Source organism: Corapipo altera, unplaced genomic scaffold (assembly GCF_003945725.1).
Source record: "Corapipo altera isolate COAL_440 unplaced genomic scaffold, ASM394572v1 1, whole genome shotgun sequence".
In the NCBI taxonomy this organism is placed as follows: Eukaryota; Metazoa; Chordata; class Aves; order Passeriformes; family Pipridae; genus Corapipo; species Corapipo altera.
Window position 1 is genome coordinate 28,399,395 of NW_020884873.1, and position 16,558 is coordinate 28,415,952.

The following is a 16,558-nucleotide window of genomic DNA, read 5'->3' on the forward strand; positions in this document are numbered from 1 at the left end:
GTCATTTAAAAAAATTAATTTATTTTGTTAATTGGTAGTAATTTCAAAATTTGCAATTTTCAATGACTTCAACATCTCCTGAAAACTAAGTACTCTATCTGAATATCTTATTTCACATGATATGCACGTTAACATTACTAGGTTATTAGATATGAATTTATAGGCCTATCTTAACACACTTAAGCACTTCAGAAAGTGTAGTCTCTTTCCTATAGAGAAGCAGGGCAATAAGGTCAATTACCTGGGTGAAATTATTTATTTTTCTAGGTTTCCTTTGTCACTCATCCAGCTGCATCTCCCCAGCAAGACCAGTGGTTCAGTCTGATACAACCTTTTTATACTGGCTGAATTTCAATCTTCTCTCAGAAGTACTTGTCATTCTGGAAGACCTGGTTTGAGTTGTACAGATAAACATCACAAATATTGACTCATATCTGGCATTTCCAGAGCTTCATAATGTGATTCATACAGAGCCTGTAGTCCTGGAGCAATCTTGAACAACAAATAATAGTAGGAGGCCCACTTCAATGTAAATATCAAAATAAATAAATTACTGGACATCTTCAAAATACAGCCCCAAATGTAGCAGTAGCCCAATGTTACTCTGAAATCTAATTATTCAGTAGAGAGGGTATTTTCCCAACAAGTTGTAATGTAGCTTTTCTCTTTTATCATTTAGCTAAGTGCTGTACTGGCCAATCCCTTAAAAAATACTGAAATAATACTACTAGGCAATACAGTATTTAGAAAGGATATAATTGAACTCACAGGGATTTTCTACTGCTATCTTTTACTAGTGAAGTTGCATAAATGCAATAAGGACACAAATCATTCAGCAGTGAAAGTGCCAGTCTTGTATTTTGGATTCAGTTCTGTCATAGAAAACTCATATGAACTTGATGGGTCAGTACTTTTAAGCATGTTTTAGCAGATGCTGAATATCACGTTGTATCACACTGTTAAGATGCCCATTCCTTGTTGCAAGCTACTAAAATGTCAAACCATCAAGATACTGCTTAATGATACACACACAAAGTTTAATGTAGGGTTTATAAAAAATTGTCACAAACCTAAGATTAAAAAATTGCCAAAGCTGGTACCATATAATTTCTTATATGGAATACTAAGTAACATAGAAAACATAACACAGGGATTTGAAAACTACGTGAAAGTTATGTTTTCCATTTGAGACCTACTGGAATTAATTTTCCAGCCTGTTCTGACCTCCAGGATCCCTGTCCACGTCCTGGCTATTGGGACAACTGTGACAGACATCTGATCATTAAGTGATTTTGCTTATGCAATGAGTTTCCCTCTTCCCTAATCATTTTATTAACCCTTCTCTTTGTCTGCTCTAATATGGCTCTATCTCCCTGAAACAGCGATGGCAAGAACTTCATATAGCATTCCAAGTGGAATTTCACCTGTGTCTTTCTAAATTAACACATTTCTTGAATATCTTGTCGAGTAACTCCTAGAAATCTCTCAGTTTTCCATGATGATATCTCTATTCACACACAAACTGATTCTTTTCCCCTTTTTTTGTTGTTTTCAAAGGATGAGAACCAGATACAGTAGAAATTTTTTATCACTGGCTACCTTTCATTCTGTACTTATACACTTTATTTCTAATTATCTTCTCCTCAATCTCTAGACATATCATTCCTTTTACAAGCTGCCAAAACCCTCCAATAGGTATCAGAAGCAAATTTTCTAAGTTTTTTGAGTTTTAGAGGCCAGTTGTTAAATGAATAATATTTATTCAAGACCAGTGTTCCTTGTGGAATCTCACTAATAACCTCCTTCCTAACCAGTAACTTTAAATACAGAGCATCATCATGTTTACCCCTTCTGAGGTTTTTAATCACCTTCTGTACACATTTACAACAAAACTAAGACCCTATTTTTAGATGTGCTTCCACATCAAATGCTAGAAAGACCATATAAATAAAATTTACTGAGCTTCGTTTCTTATCAAAGAACATGGTCATTTTAGTCTGGTATGCTCTATATTTGGCAATTCCATGTGGGCTTCCATTAATTCCATCCTCTAATTATTGTTTTGTTACAATATATTCTAAATCCTTGTATATTACTGAGGTCAATGGTCTACTATTACCTGCATCATCTTTTAACATGAAAATAAGAAAACAATTTTTGTGCATTACATAGTGCCTTTCCTAGGCACACTTTAAATCATAGATTCTTAAAACACCATTTTCTAAATCTGAGACATCTCTAAATTATTTACAGTTTTTGAAAAAACAGTATGAAACCACTATGAAATGAAAATAGGCATGATAAATCAAAAAATGAGTATGTTACAATTTCTGAAACTTATCAATGCTCATTATTGAGATAATTTAAAAACAAATATGTATTTTAATTATTTTGCTTTGCTTATTAAAATGGATTTAAAGTAACAAACAATCAGGAAATACAAAATAGCTTATCTTTAATGTTGCTTTTCTGGTGAATTAATATTTTTTTAAATATAACTCTTCTCTCAGGCAAAAATCCTCAGGTGTGGAATTTCTAGATTATAGTGTTTTACAACTCAGCTGAACTTTACGATTCAGCTGAGCTGAATCAGTTTATCATTTCATGATGTTTACTAAGAAGACTTCATTATGAAACACAAAGGTAACTGGGATCTTAAACTGGTAATCTGATATTTTAAACTGGTATCTTAAAACTGGTAAACTGGTATTTTAAAAATCATTTAATTTTCAAATTAATTTCCAAAGAACAATGGCGTAAGAGAACAGAGTTGCTGCATACACAGAGCTCTATTTGGACAGACAGATGCTTTGGGTTCACCATTGCCACAAAGAAGGTCTCTCACTTGGGCAGCTTCTGTATCCTTAGCTTTAAGAATTCAGAAAAGTTGTCTTTAAATAGCACGTGATAAGTACAGAGAGTACAAATCAGCAATTCCTAATGCAGACATAATTTCCATAAAGTAAACAGTAACATGCTACTTGTAAAATGCTTTAGATGTGGTTTGAAGTGAAAACTGTATATACATATAAATAATACAGAATAATACATCCTTGGCTATTAGTTGTATATAATCATGTCTACTTATAAAACACCTTATATAAATAATTTATACTTTTCTTTAGTGGCAGTCAGTGCTATTTTACACTTATGTATGAAAGTTTGAAAGATGTTAGTTAAGAATTCTGTGAAGGGGTGTTAATGTCATATTAAAAACTGCTTAAGGCTTTGTTTTCAGTAAATCTTTACAGGAGAACAACAAGAATATTCCTTGTATCTGTAGTTAAAGTACAAATATATGGGTTATTTAAATGGAAAGCACAATAAATATACATGTGCTGTTCGTAATGACAAGCTGCAAAATAAGAGTGTTATTGACCCTCCCTATGACAAACACTGAAACAAGCTCACTCATGCCTCTAAAGACAAGAAATCTGTGCCTCAAAAATAGCTGCCATGGAACTACAGAATCTTTATTTAGAGCCATTGTGGAGTACTCAGATGCCATCTCTTGTGCTTGTAATAGTACAAAGAAAGTATTTGCAAAAAAAGGGGAGCTATAGGATAAGGATGGTACAGGGTGAGGTAAAAGCAAAGTTCTTTAGTTCTTTAAAGCTAGATGCCTTCTTCTGAGACTCACTTGTATCATAAATTTCCTTACCTTTTCATTATAAAATTGTTTTATGAATCACTATTAGCACTTTTATGTCCAGCTCAACAACCTTTCTTCCATAATATCATAATTTATATGCAAAAATAATGTGCCTGATTCAATATGCTTATCGGTCCTTGTACTAATTAATGCACAAATATTTCCATCAGCAGTTGAGTTTATTAACAGTAATTTATAAAAATATACCAACTGTATTTCAAAGTAACACTAAGTCATCATGAACTCTTTTTTTATAAATGACAACATTCATACCCTTGCAAGCGTGCTTAGGAAAGAATTCAGTAATTTTTTGCACAGTAATTTAAATCACAATGCTTTTGACAGGGAAATGGAAATCTAATTACTACATATATTGGTCATCTCTGGAATCACATCAGCTAAAGTACAACAGATACATACTCCTTCAGAATCCTTTGCCATAATAAATACAACAGAACAGACATTTACAGAAGAAGACTGCATCAGTTGTGAATAAAAGGATCTGAAATGTCAAGGATTTAAATTACCACCTTTGTCTGCCAGCAGGTTGGTGCACAAAGACAAATTTCATGAGTTGTAAGGACCTCCAGTTAAATGGACCAATTTTGTCCAAACTCTTAATGTTATTTTATCTGTTTCTCTACAGCAGAACCTAATGTGTTGAAGATAGCAGCGGCAGCACTGCACTAAGACACAGACTTCCACTTGCCTACACAAATAATGTACTTGAAAGTTACTCTGGGGGGAATAATTTCTTTGTATGCCCTTCAGCTACAGAATCCCACCACAAGCAGTATTTATTTTCATTGTTGGTGGTGGTGGCATGCAGGTTAAAAGCTGTACTTCTAAGATAAGGTGTACTTCTTGTCCCCTAAGCTGTGTTCAAGAATTGTTATTTAAAATGTTGCTCAGGTACCTTACAATGCTTTTCCAAAACACGCTTAATTTTACTTGGAAATATTTTATTTAAACTTTTATGGATCCCATAAAACACTATGAACTTTTGCAGTATATTTCATATACATGATCATGAAATCATTAGTAATTAGCACTGTGTGTTGCCTCCTGATTTCACATAGTTTCAATAGTCCTTAGATAAATTAGTATTTTAAGAAGACCTCTTGGGGCACTAAGGACTTTAAGAATGGGATTTGTCTCACTTGACTTCAGATACTAAGTCTGAGCTAAAAGCAGACTAGGAGTAAAAGACACCTACAGAGGAAAATTTTAAAATTGTACCTGTTTTATTAATGTATTTATATGATGTCTGACTTCTATAGATCTAAAATGAGGTAAGATGAATCCAACTATAGCAAGTTTATGAGGTGCCATATACTGAAGTAATGACTGCCCAAAAAGAAGAGGGTGGATGAGTTTTATGAGAATATTAAGTGAGGAAAGGGGAACAGCATAGCACAGGTCAATATTAGTCTGTGAGAAGCTATTTTACAAACATATAAACAGAAAAAGTAAATTTCACTTTGGCTTAAATTATTTTATGTATGGCTTTAGTATCAACTAAGAGGGAGAAAAATGGACCTGAAAAAATATGAAGCAGTTTAAAGTTTTTTTATTTTATATATTGCATTTAGAGTATGGCATATATATATATGCATGCATATATATGTATATGTATACATAAAAGATTTAAAGAATTCATTTTATTTGTTTAGAAGGATAATGAAAAGGAAGGCTTTTTCCACACATTTGGCTTTTGGAAGCATTCACTGTAATTGAATCCATGTCAAAAGGTGGGTTGCTATTTACAAGTTTCATTTATATGAAAATGACCACCTGCTAAGGTAATGAAAAAATCTGTAAGTTAAAACATGAAAAATATCTTTTTATGAACTATTCCTTCACCATCCTTACAAACATCACAGAATGGTAATAAAAGCTATTTTTCATGTTTTCGTCTTGAAGTTTGAAAATAAGATAAGAACCCTTAACATAAACCAATACTCTAGTAAGAATGGGAAAGAATGATTGCACCCCAGTATTCCATCACCTCCTCAAAACAAAACAAATAAAATGCAATGATTTTTTGGCTACTACTAAAGCAATTTCCCATTTTGTATTCAAAAGCTGTAATGCTTTCATATAGTTCCAGATAGGAGAAACTGAGAAATGGTCAAGAAATCTACCTCATTCCCTACTGCCACATAATCCTATGCAAGTGTATGAAATCCTTGGTTGAACAGTATTGCCTTCGTTATCAGTCTGTCATCTGTGAATTCTTTTCCGCTTACCTATTACCTGCTATCAGAAGATAGATATGTTAATACCTACTACAGCTAATATAGTTCTGTTCTGGCAAAAAGTATTTTACACTGGAGGTACTGTAGATGTCTGCACTTACAGGATTGCAATTACGGCTCAGTAGAAATAGTATAAAACAGTCTTGACTTGAAGGAAAGAAAGCCAAGGGAATACTGTTAAGTATTTTACTTGCCTTTGGAATTCATTCTTCTCTCCTCTCTAGTTTACAGGGGACCTGACTTGCTGGTTGTTCAGACACATTCTACAAACTCCTAGGTAGACTAGAGCATGTGGCATTTAAACACTTTGAATTTTGAAAAGATTTTTTCCTTTTTTTTTTTTTTTTTTTTTTTTTTTGTTGAATGTGCTTTTCACAATTTGGAAATCAAAAATTATGCAGAGGTTGGCAAATTCTATTAATTAAACAAAACAGGTATTTATCACAGCATTTCTAAAAAGACCAAACACAGACATACTAGCATTGGATATTTTATTACGTTAATAATTTGCTACCTGGAGATGGCCATAGCAGTAATACCCCTTAACAAGGAGATTTCAATACAGAATCTAAACACATTTTGGAGATTTAGGGTTGAAGAAGCTTACAGCAGTAGAACTAAATCACTGGCATGTGTTTTACACATTAGCACTGAATCACAGTAATAAAAAAGTAACAAAAAAGAGGTATAGAAATGCTTAAAAAATAAAACCAAACAAATAATCCCCCAGAAAACAAGGATAAAGGGTAGCCCTACCAGAATCTAGGGCTCAGAGATATACAAAATATGTGATGCTGTTCTTATACAATAAATCTGCTCAGATCTCATGCTGCTCTTATTAGAACCATTTAAGTTTCTCAACAGTTCAGTGGCTTATTATAAAAATGTGTATAATTTCAGCATTAAATCAAAGTTTGGCTTCTATTTTCCCTATGAGGACATGGAAATTTTAAATATTCTTTTGGTCCTGTCATCATTTTGTAGAGCTTTTCTGTCTTCTGAAGAGTCATAGTTACATTCTCACTCTTTGGAGCACCTGCGTAATCCACTTCAGGCAGAAGATTATTCCACTAAAAGAACTACCTTTGGAAATTTGAACATCTTTCTGAAAGAGCTATCATTAGACTCAGTCCCTCTTCCAAGCACATCCCACTGAGGCACCAAAGCAATCATCAGCCACCAATCCAAGAAAGTAGGTTCAAAGCCCCAGAGGCACTTGTTACAGCTGAACTTCAGGAAATCTGAAGTCTAGACAGAGTGTATCATATTTTTAACAACCTGCCACTTCTACAACCTGTTCCCTAACCAGAATTTGCTGAAATAAACATAAAAGATTCCCATTGCCTTCAATTAACTTTTTATCAAGCTTTAGCTACTTCCTCTTATCCTCACCCTCCCACTCACCTTCCCAATATATGTATCTCATCCTTCTGCTCTATTTTGCTGCTTCCAATTAGCTGTGGTTTCTACCTCACTGACTTTCCTCTGTTGACTCTTCAGACTGATTTTTTTCATTCCTTTTTCTTTCTGGCAAACTTTACTTCTCTTACCCTTATGAGTCACACACTAATCACAATCTCCTCTTACCACATCTATTACTTAAACCCCTCGCTGTGATCATCCAAAAAAAAAGCACCAGTGAGATCATATCTGGAGTGCTGTGTCCAGCTCTGTGTTCCCCAGTTCAGGAGAGACATGGACATATTGCAACGTGCCCAGAGAACAGACACAAAGATCATTAAAGGACTGAAGCATCTGTTATATGAGGAGAGCCTGTGAGAGCTGGGACTGTTCTCTGCAAGAGCTGCAGCTGCTCCATCCCAATGAGTGGGAAACCAGACAAAAATGCCAGGAGGCTTGCATGGATGAAAAAGGAGTTTCCAGCTCAAACACAAAAAATGAAGCATGCAGAAGTCGAAACAGAGAGGGCCATCACGAGAGACGTACAGAGATACTAGCTGAGCATGCAGAGATGCAGCTAGGAAGGTGAAAGCCTACCAGGAATTGAACATGGTAAGGGATGTTAAAGACAATGAGAAGAGCTTCCGTAAGTATGCAGGTGACATAAGGAAGACTAGGGAAAATGTGAGCCTACTGCTGAATGTGGCAGGAAATCTAGTGACATGGGACATAGAAAAAGCTGAGTACTGAATACTTTCTTCATTTCAGTCTCTACTAGCAAGACTGACCTTTAGGTCTCCCAGGCCCTGAAGACCAAAGGGAAAGTCTGAAATAAGAAAATGCACCCTTAGTGGAAGATGAACAGGTCAGGAAATACTCAAGCAAACTGGACATAGGTAAGACCATGGACTCTGATGGTATGAATCCACAAGTGCTGAGGAAGCTGCCTGCTGCCATTTCTAGGCTACTCTTGATAATCTTTGAAGGACTGTGGTAACTGGGAGAAGTGTCCAAAGACGGGAGGAAAGGAAATGTCACTTCAAACTTTAACAAAGGCAGGAGGGAGGACTCAGGGAACTACAGGATTGTCAGTCTCACCTCCATCGCTTGGAAGGTCATGGACTATGTAATCCTGGAAATTATATTCAGGCATATGAAGGACGACAAGAAGATGACTGGGAGTAGTCAGTATGGGGAAATCTTGCTTAACCAACCTGACAACCTCCCATGATGAAATGCCTGGCTCTGTAGATGAGGAGACAGCAGTGGCTATTGTCACCTTTGATTTCAATAATGCTTTTAATGTTTCTCCTGTAAATGGCAGTGAGGTGGACTGAAACACTGTCCAAACAGCCAGGGACAGAAGTGATGATCAATGGTACACAGTCTAGTATACACAGCAGTTGTATCCCAGGGGTCAAACCTGGGTCCAGTCATGTTTAACATCTCCATTAATGGTCTGGATGATGGGGCAGAGTGCACCCTCAGCATATCCGCAGTCAGTTGAAAGCAAGTATTTCAAACAGAAAGTGGTAAAAGGACAGCAGGTAAACAATAACATATTCTTCCAAAACTCCCACTTCTAGAGCCAACTGCTATCATCTGCTACCTCTTTTGTTGCTCTTTTGTCTAATTTTAGATTGCAGACACTTCAGGGCACGGATGACATTTTTTATTTGCCTAAGATGTGAACAACAGATACATGTTAACTATATAAATGATTAATAACAATAACAGCAGCACCACAACAGAAAATACAGCACTGTCTGTACCTCCCATTTAATAATCAAATAATCCAAAATGGAAAATCAAATAGTCTATAAAGAAGTAAACATTTTTATTAATTTTACTTTTCCAATAATCTTTTTTTTGGATAAAATGGAGAGTATTTTCTACCTTAATAATGCTACAGAAAGTTAAAAAAAAAAAAGTAGACCCTACATTTCACAAATCCAAAGAAAATATGACTTTTTCTGCTGAATGAAAAGGTTCTCTAATTCAAAAGTTCAAATAGAAAATGTTAATGAAAACAGAACCCAGTCAAGTCAAATAAAATACGAAAATAAATAGGGACTTTGCTTCAGGCAGCTTGAATCTGATTGAAGCAGCACTCTTGGAAGAATCCAGCTGTTGTTTACTGAAATGTAAAATAGTGTACTTATTCTTTTATGTGACAGCAGTCATGATCCTTCTATTCACAATGTAACATATTTCTTCTCATCAACAGTAATCATTCTATGTACAGTTACTAATCTGACCAATTACCTGAAAGCTAATTACTCAGGCTTTACAGAATCGGATAGCTAACCCAATGTATTTTGATTTTAATTACTGATATTTAATAGGGAGCACTGCCAAATACATCCATAACATTAATGTTTTACAACAGAATTACAGATATTTTGATAGTGATTGAACTAGTCTACGATCATCTTTGTTTTATAGCCTCAGAGTTTAATCTAATTTTAGCTAGTGCAGAGCTGGACTATGCTTTGGCAATTACAGTGTATTATTCATATTAGCAATTTACCTCTTTTCTCTGTATGTACACTGAATTTTCACACTGAGACATTATAATTCTCAAGACAGCAGGATAACCCAAAAGGTTCAAAATGATGCATTATTAAGATGAAGAAGACATGGTGTTCCCCAGGAATATAACTTGTGTCAAGTTTAGACAGGGACTTAGTCCAGAATAAGTCAGCCCTCACAATCACAAGCTGCAAAACCCATCTGTGTTTCTACCTAGCAAATCTTTAAAAACAACATGTAGTCCCCATTTACAGTTCCTGATTTTTATAGAGAATTAATGAAAGCCTAGTGCTACTACAGAAAACAGTTTCCTTTCTATATCCCTGTGCTAAGCAATGTTCTATATAATTGCCTATATTATATATTCTATATTATCACTCTAAACATTCAGTGCAATTTTGTGCTGCTTATAAAAGCTAAAAAAGGTCAGCAGAGAGAGACACATTCCCACAATCCATGCTAAAACATTTATTTCAGTCTCATGGTCTCCAAGCTTTCACAAGCGCTTTAAGAGGAGACTGGAAAGAATTTGCTGCCCACTCACGATGATGTCTCATAAAAGGTTCTTCAAAAACGGATCAAAGGCTGTAATTTCCATGCCATTTCTGTCCAATTTCCTTTTCTCTTATGTTTTCATTTTTGAAATGGCTATGATTGCGATTCTCTTTTGCCCACACAGCACTGCAGGTCTAAATGAACCATTTATCACAAACGTTTTGTCTTTTGGTTGTTTGGGATTTTATTTCCTTTGCAATTTTTTAATTTCATTTTTGGTACTACTTATACTGAATTGTAATTACCTTCTTAATTACACCTGCAGTGATTTATGTTTTCTTGCACCCAAATGCATCGTCAAGACTTCTGATCCAAACCAACTGCACTTTAATATTGATGTCAATTCCACCCCCCCAATCACCAAAAAGAATTTCATATGGATCTTTCCACAGGCAGAACTTTTCTTTTTGTCCTTCCCACAGCACACACAGAATGTTGATATCTTGTATTGCTTTTGTTGAGTGAGACTGTCTTACTTTGTGAACTTCACATCTTTTTTCTCCCCCAAAAATTTTCATGAATGAGAAAAAAATCTCAGATGATAAAGTTTAGCATATTGATTCTCATTATTTCACAGAATGTCATATTTTGAATAACAATTCTGTTGCTCTTCTTTAACATAAAATAGTCGCAGTCCTCAGCAGACAGGTTCTCCATCTTTTATCTAAATGTGTTCCATTTCCTTGCCTCCGATTTACAAAAAAATGTTAGATGTAAGCTCTTATGACTCAGTTTAGACAAAAATGGCCTTTCAAAAGAGATTTTAAAACCCTTTCGTCTGTTGCCTTTTCAAAGTTAGGAAAGAAATTTCAGAATTCACATTCATCTAGCCATTTATAAAAAGGCCAAAGACCAATATATTCTATTTCAATATTTACTCTTTTTCTTCAATTTTCCTCTCTGTTCCAACATTTAACCTTTCATAATGATATTATTTATTATAGCTTATCAATATCAAAAGATTAAATATTATTTCAAGGATAAATTTTATTGCTATACTTTTCTTCAAATTTATCTTTCAATATAAAACAATACAGTGTAATGCAAAATAAATTTGTTTCAGATTTAATGATCTTCGAAGTGAGAAAAATAAACTATATCTAATCATTAGAGAGACGATTAAATGATTAAATGAGACAGAAAATAAAGCAATAAATGCAGCAATACTAAGAAGTTCCTGCAGACTAGTGATACATGGTTACAGCACCTGAATTTTTTGTTGCCACTCACATCACTGAGTCTCATACCTCACAATATTTCAGCTACATAAGGATGACTGGGAAGGCTAAATGAAACTGTGTCTGGAATTTTCATATTTGAAGGCAAAGGAATAAACAGATAAATAACTATATATAAAACATATAAAAATAAAATAAAATCATACATATGTACCTATGTGCATATATGTATGTATATTTATTTTACACAGAATATATCTAACAAAATATATATCTAACAAAACCTCAGAATACATTTAAAAAAATCAGTGTTTACTACTGATGTTGTAAACAAACCCAAAGTTCCCCATAAACTTTCATGGATGGATGTTTTACAGTTGGCCAGACTGACACAGCTCAAAACCTGGTGTACCATTTGGTGAGGTGGTGGAAATCACTGGATGCCATGCTAAACTTCTGTAAAGATACACCCACTTAACACATAACTTATAACCAAAGTTATAAGAAAACAACAGTATACAACCAAAGTAAACTAGAATTCATACGGAAGTGAACGGGAAAGAACAGATATCAGAAAAAATAAAATTTATTGTTGTTTTAATACAGACTTTTCCTACAAACAAGAATTCCTGTTGTTTCATAACAGAATGAACAAAAGTGATGGAAATTAATTGAGATACTTTGATTTGGAGATAGAAGTAGGAGATGTATGGCACACAAGACATTAGGTGAAAGACTTCTCCGAGTTATTTATCCTGGAGAAAAGGAGGCTCAGGGGGGACCTCATCGCTGTCTACAACTACCTGAAAGGAAGCTGTAGCCAGGTAGGGGTAAGTCTCTTCTCCCAGGTAACAAGTGGCATGACAAGAGGAAGTTTCCTCAAGTTGTGCCAAGGGAGGTTTAGATTGCATATTAGAAAAAAAATTCTTCACTGAAAGGATGGTCTGGCATTGGAACAGGTTGCTCAGGGAAGAGGTGGAATCACCATCCCTGGAAGTGTTGAAAAAATCTGGATGTGGCACTTGGGAGCATGATTTAGTGGTGAATGTGGTGATGCTACATTAATGGTGGGACTCAGTCTTTTTGAACCTATGATTCAGCAACAATGAACATGCAAACAAAATGATTAGAATGAAATAAACTTTCAAATGAGAGAAACATTCTGTAGGACAAAAAAAGAAAGACCTTCTGTAGAATTCCATACAATACAGAAAGAAATAAACAAGCACTTTTACTGCATCTCAGTGCTTGCAAAATCAGCTTAACAGCAATGAAAGTAGATATGTAAAGGAAACAACCCTTTCACTGTTTCTTTACTTATTTTAACCAAGTGAGCTTATGAAGGTGTAAATATTAGATGTTGTTTCTAGAGTTTCCTTTTATATTTTTCATCTAAAAACATGCATGCCACTTTCTATTATCAGAAATACCAATAAAACATATAAACTGAAATATGACGATTTCAACAGTGCAAATCCAGATTTATACTTACATAGCTAAAAGAAAAATCTATCACAGTATATTATGCACTGTTTGATGGAGAATGAGAAATTCATCTATATATGAATTACTTTCTGTAACACTGCATTCTTTTTAAAGAGCAAGTAAAATAAGTAATCAATGCAATAACACTTAACTAGACCAACATGAGAAGATGTCCCTATTCGCCTTAAGAAAAAAACCTAAGGAAACAACAATTAATTCAAGATTGCAGTTTTGGATTCTTCTGGTGTCATGGAGACCAGCACTTGTTCCACAGCAATTGTCAGAACGCCTATTACTAGAAATGTGATTTTTTTTGCTCTTAGATAATTATGACCCATACTGACGCAGGTCATTCAGAATTACTAAAATCTACTGAATCTAGATTAGTATCAGTTTTCCCAGCTCTTACAATTCTTATTCTCACCTTTTTGTGGACAGAGATAAGGCTACGTGATGTTTTTGCCCTCTTGACTTAGAAGACAAAGAGGCCAAAATGGTGGCTGCAGTTTCAGCAGTGACAACTGCTTTGATTTCTGCCCAAGCCTACTAATCACAAGCAGATTATAATGGTAGAGATGTTTTCTTCATTAAGAAAAGGAAACTTATAATCAATAAACAGTTACTGCAATACAGTAAGAAGAAAAAAAGAATAAAATAAAATATTATTATTTGTTTTCAAGTTTTATCTAGTTTCAGCTCTTTCCCTGCCAGGTGTGATGCCAACTTTTAAACAGGAAAATATACTAAAACATGGCATACAGGACAGTGTAATATGTAACAAATGTAACAAAAGATGGCCAATTAATTTAACACACAGAAAAGCATATGTGCACATACTGCTGCTGTTTCTTACATGGGAAATATAAAGCTCCTGGCAACATTATTTACTACAAAATTCATGGAGCCAAACTTGTTTAGGATGTCATACATATGTAGATACAACACATATTTCAAATAACTTGTTCAACAATAATATATCCCATCAATTGAGAAGTAAGTTTATAAAGAAATTGTATGATTGGCTTTTTGGTTTGTGTCTGTTGCACCCACATCTGTTGTCTTAGGCTGTGTTTACCTTAGGTGTAAAATGGCATACGTCGATACAGACCAGTGTTTCTTGCAACCTTGCAGCATGTCATCTTTTATTACCAAGGTCAAAGAAAAATTTTATACTTCCTTCTAAGTCTATCGTGACTACCATAAGTAAATATATTAAAATATGTTACACTGTATGCAGATGCAGACATTCTTAAATTTAAATGACAGAAAAAAACTACTGAGGAAAAAAAAAGCCCTCAAGTATGGATATTTCAATGGAATTCTAATTCTAACAATAGTCTTGATTAAAAATATGATGAGAATAAAACTTTAACCTCACAATGGGATTGCACAAGAGCTGAATGATCAATAATGGGAGATTGTTACAGTCATGTTCCTAGGTTTCTATGAGATTTTTCACCCAAGTTTCAGTAATGTTACTGTATTTGATTGACTGCAATTTTCTCCATTTCTAAGCTTTGTTCCTGAAAGCAACATTTTGCTCCATTCATCTTAGCAAGTGACACTATGTTCCTTGGCATATTAAAAAGTCATGTTGCCTGTCTCTCTTGGTTGATCACATCAAGGTTGACTTTGGTAGGATTTAATATTCAATTAGATTGGCAGTTACATCCATATTTAAATTTGAAATAAACTTCTGAAAAATAAATACCACTATGGAAAAAAAGTCAAATTTAGATAATCTACATTTCACATCTTCCCTCAGCACATCAAATCCTGCCCTCACTCTCTGTACAGAAGTAATAGAAAGGCCTACAGTTTGCTTTTCATTCCTTACTGGTATCTACCTGGCCTCCTAAATGGACTCTGTTTGAAGTTCTACCAAAATGCTTTGTGAAGTAACCCAGCACTGACATCTCAGATGATCCATCAGATCTCAGATGAACCTGCCCATCACTGTTGCTTGCTATTCATCCTGACAGTCTGAAGAGCTTTCCTGTGGTTTTAAAATAAGCACAGTAACACAGGATTACTTCATACCACTTGAAACAGATTTTCACCCTTTCTGCAAGCAATGCTGTTCACGTCTCACACAAGACAGCTACTCAAGCACATTCAAGGGCATTCCCCAAGAAACAATATGCTAATTCCCTACCTCCAGCTAAGTTGGGTCCTGGTGCACATCCAAATGCAACTAGAAAGGAAACTAAAACTGATGATACAGACTGTATAATGAACATATAATGAACTATAGTGGCAATGTAAAATATATATACCATATAATAATATAACACATATACATATGCAAAACTATATTCACTGATGAGTAAGTAAAATTCTGTTGAAGAGCACAAACCTTTACTACAATATTGGATTAACTACAATATTAGTCCAGATCTGATTTCAGTCCACTTATTTCTTATGCACAACTTCTGTTTAACTTATAGAACTTAGAGTTTTACCATTTTAATATAAAAAAGACATAAAAATTACACATTACTAATTTCATTATAGACTTGCAGCAAATTTGCAATTGCTCAGTATTTATACTAGGGTAAAGCATCAGCCTACTTTTGGCTGGTTTTATTCTCTTCTGAAGCTTGTCTCTATGTGCCATATTTAAGCTCACCTGTATTTTATATTAACACTGAACACTCTTGCAGTAGTATGAATATGCACAAACACAAGGAAGAGTAAAATAAAGTACTTTATAATGGAAAAAAGTCAACCAATTATTTTCTTCAGGAAGCTACACATTCCTGTGTGCAGGGATAAAAAATACAAGCTCTAGGACTAGCAAATCACAAAAGACAAGGGTAGAAAAGTACACTGCACTGTAAGGATGCAGTAGAGAACTTCTGGAAATTGAGCCTGTTCCTTCACTGATGCAGCACAGATCATTTGCAGACAAAACACGTACCCTGTGGTCAAACCTAAAAAATGTACTCTCTAACTAGCAATCCCACAGCTGACACCAGAACAAGGAACAATTATTTTCTTCCAGTAAAAACTACAGCTGTGTCTTTTCACTGACTTTATTATTTTCAAGACATCTGGTTACGAATGCCAAAAGAAAATTAATTATTGCTAGAAGGAAATATGTTGAATCTACTGAGGTGCCTGTCTTAACCTCTACTGTTTAAAGGTGTAGTACGAAAACTGTGGCTCTGTGGTTTAAGAAAATGGAAGGGGAGGCAAACACTGCATTGAGAGGATATATATTTCAGGAGGTAAGATGTGGTTTCAGAGAAAAGGGTATGGTTTTGGATATACAAGATCAAAATTGGGGAAGGGGGGCATGTAAGGAACTGACCTGATTTAAGGGCTTACTGATACAGAAAAGAGAATGTTTTGCCTTCATCCCTCCCTATTCTTTCCCAATTCCTGGCTATGTCATTTCACAAACTCTTTCCAGTCTTCTCTGTGTTCAGGGGCTCCTGCTGTGAAATAATTCTACTTATTAGTACAGCTCTAAACTATCCACCTTCTTCTGCTAC

General features: G+C 34.7%; 1 protein-coding gene across 3 annotated transcripts in view; it reads right to left on the reverse strand.

Annotated features, from left to right (window-relative positions):
- SYT1 (synaptotagmin 1) overlaps positions 1-16,558 on the reverse strand; it is a 351,884-nt gene that overhangs the window by 152,945 nt on the left and 182,381 nt on the right. The window lies entirely within an intron of this gene.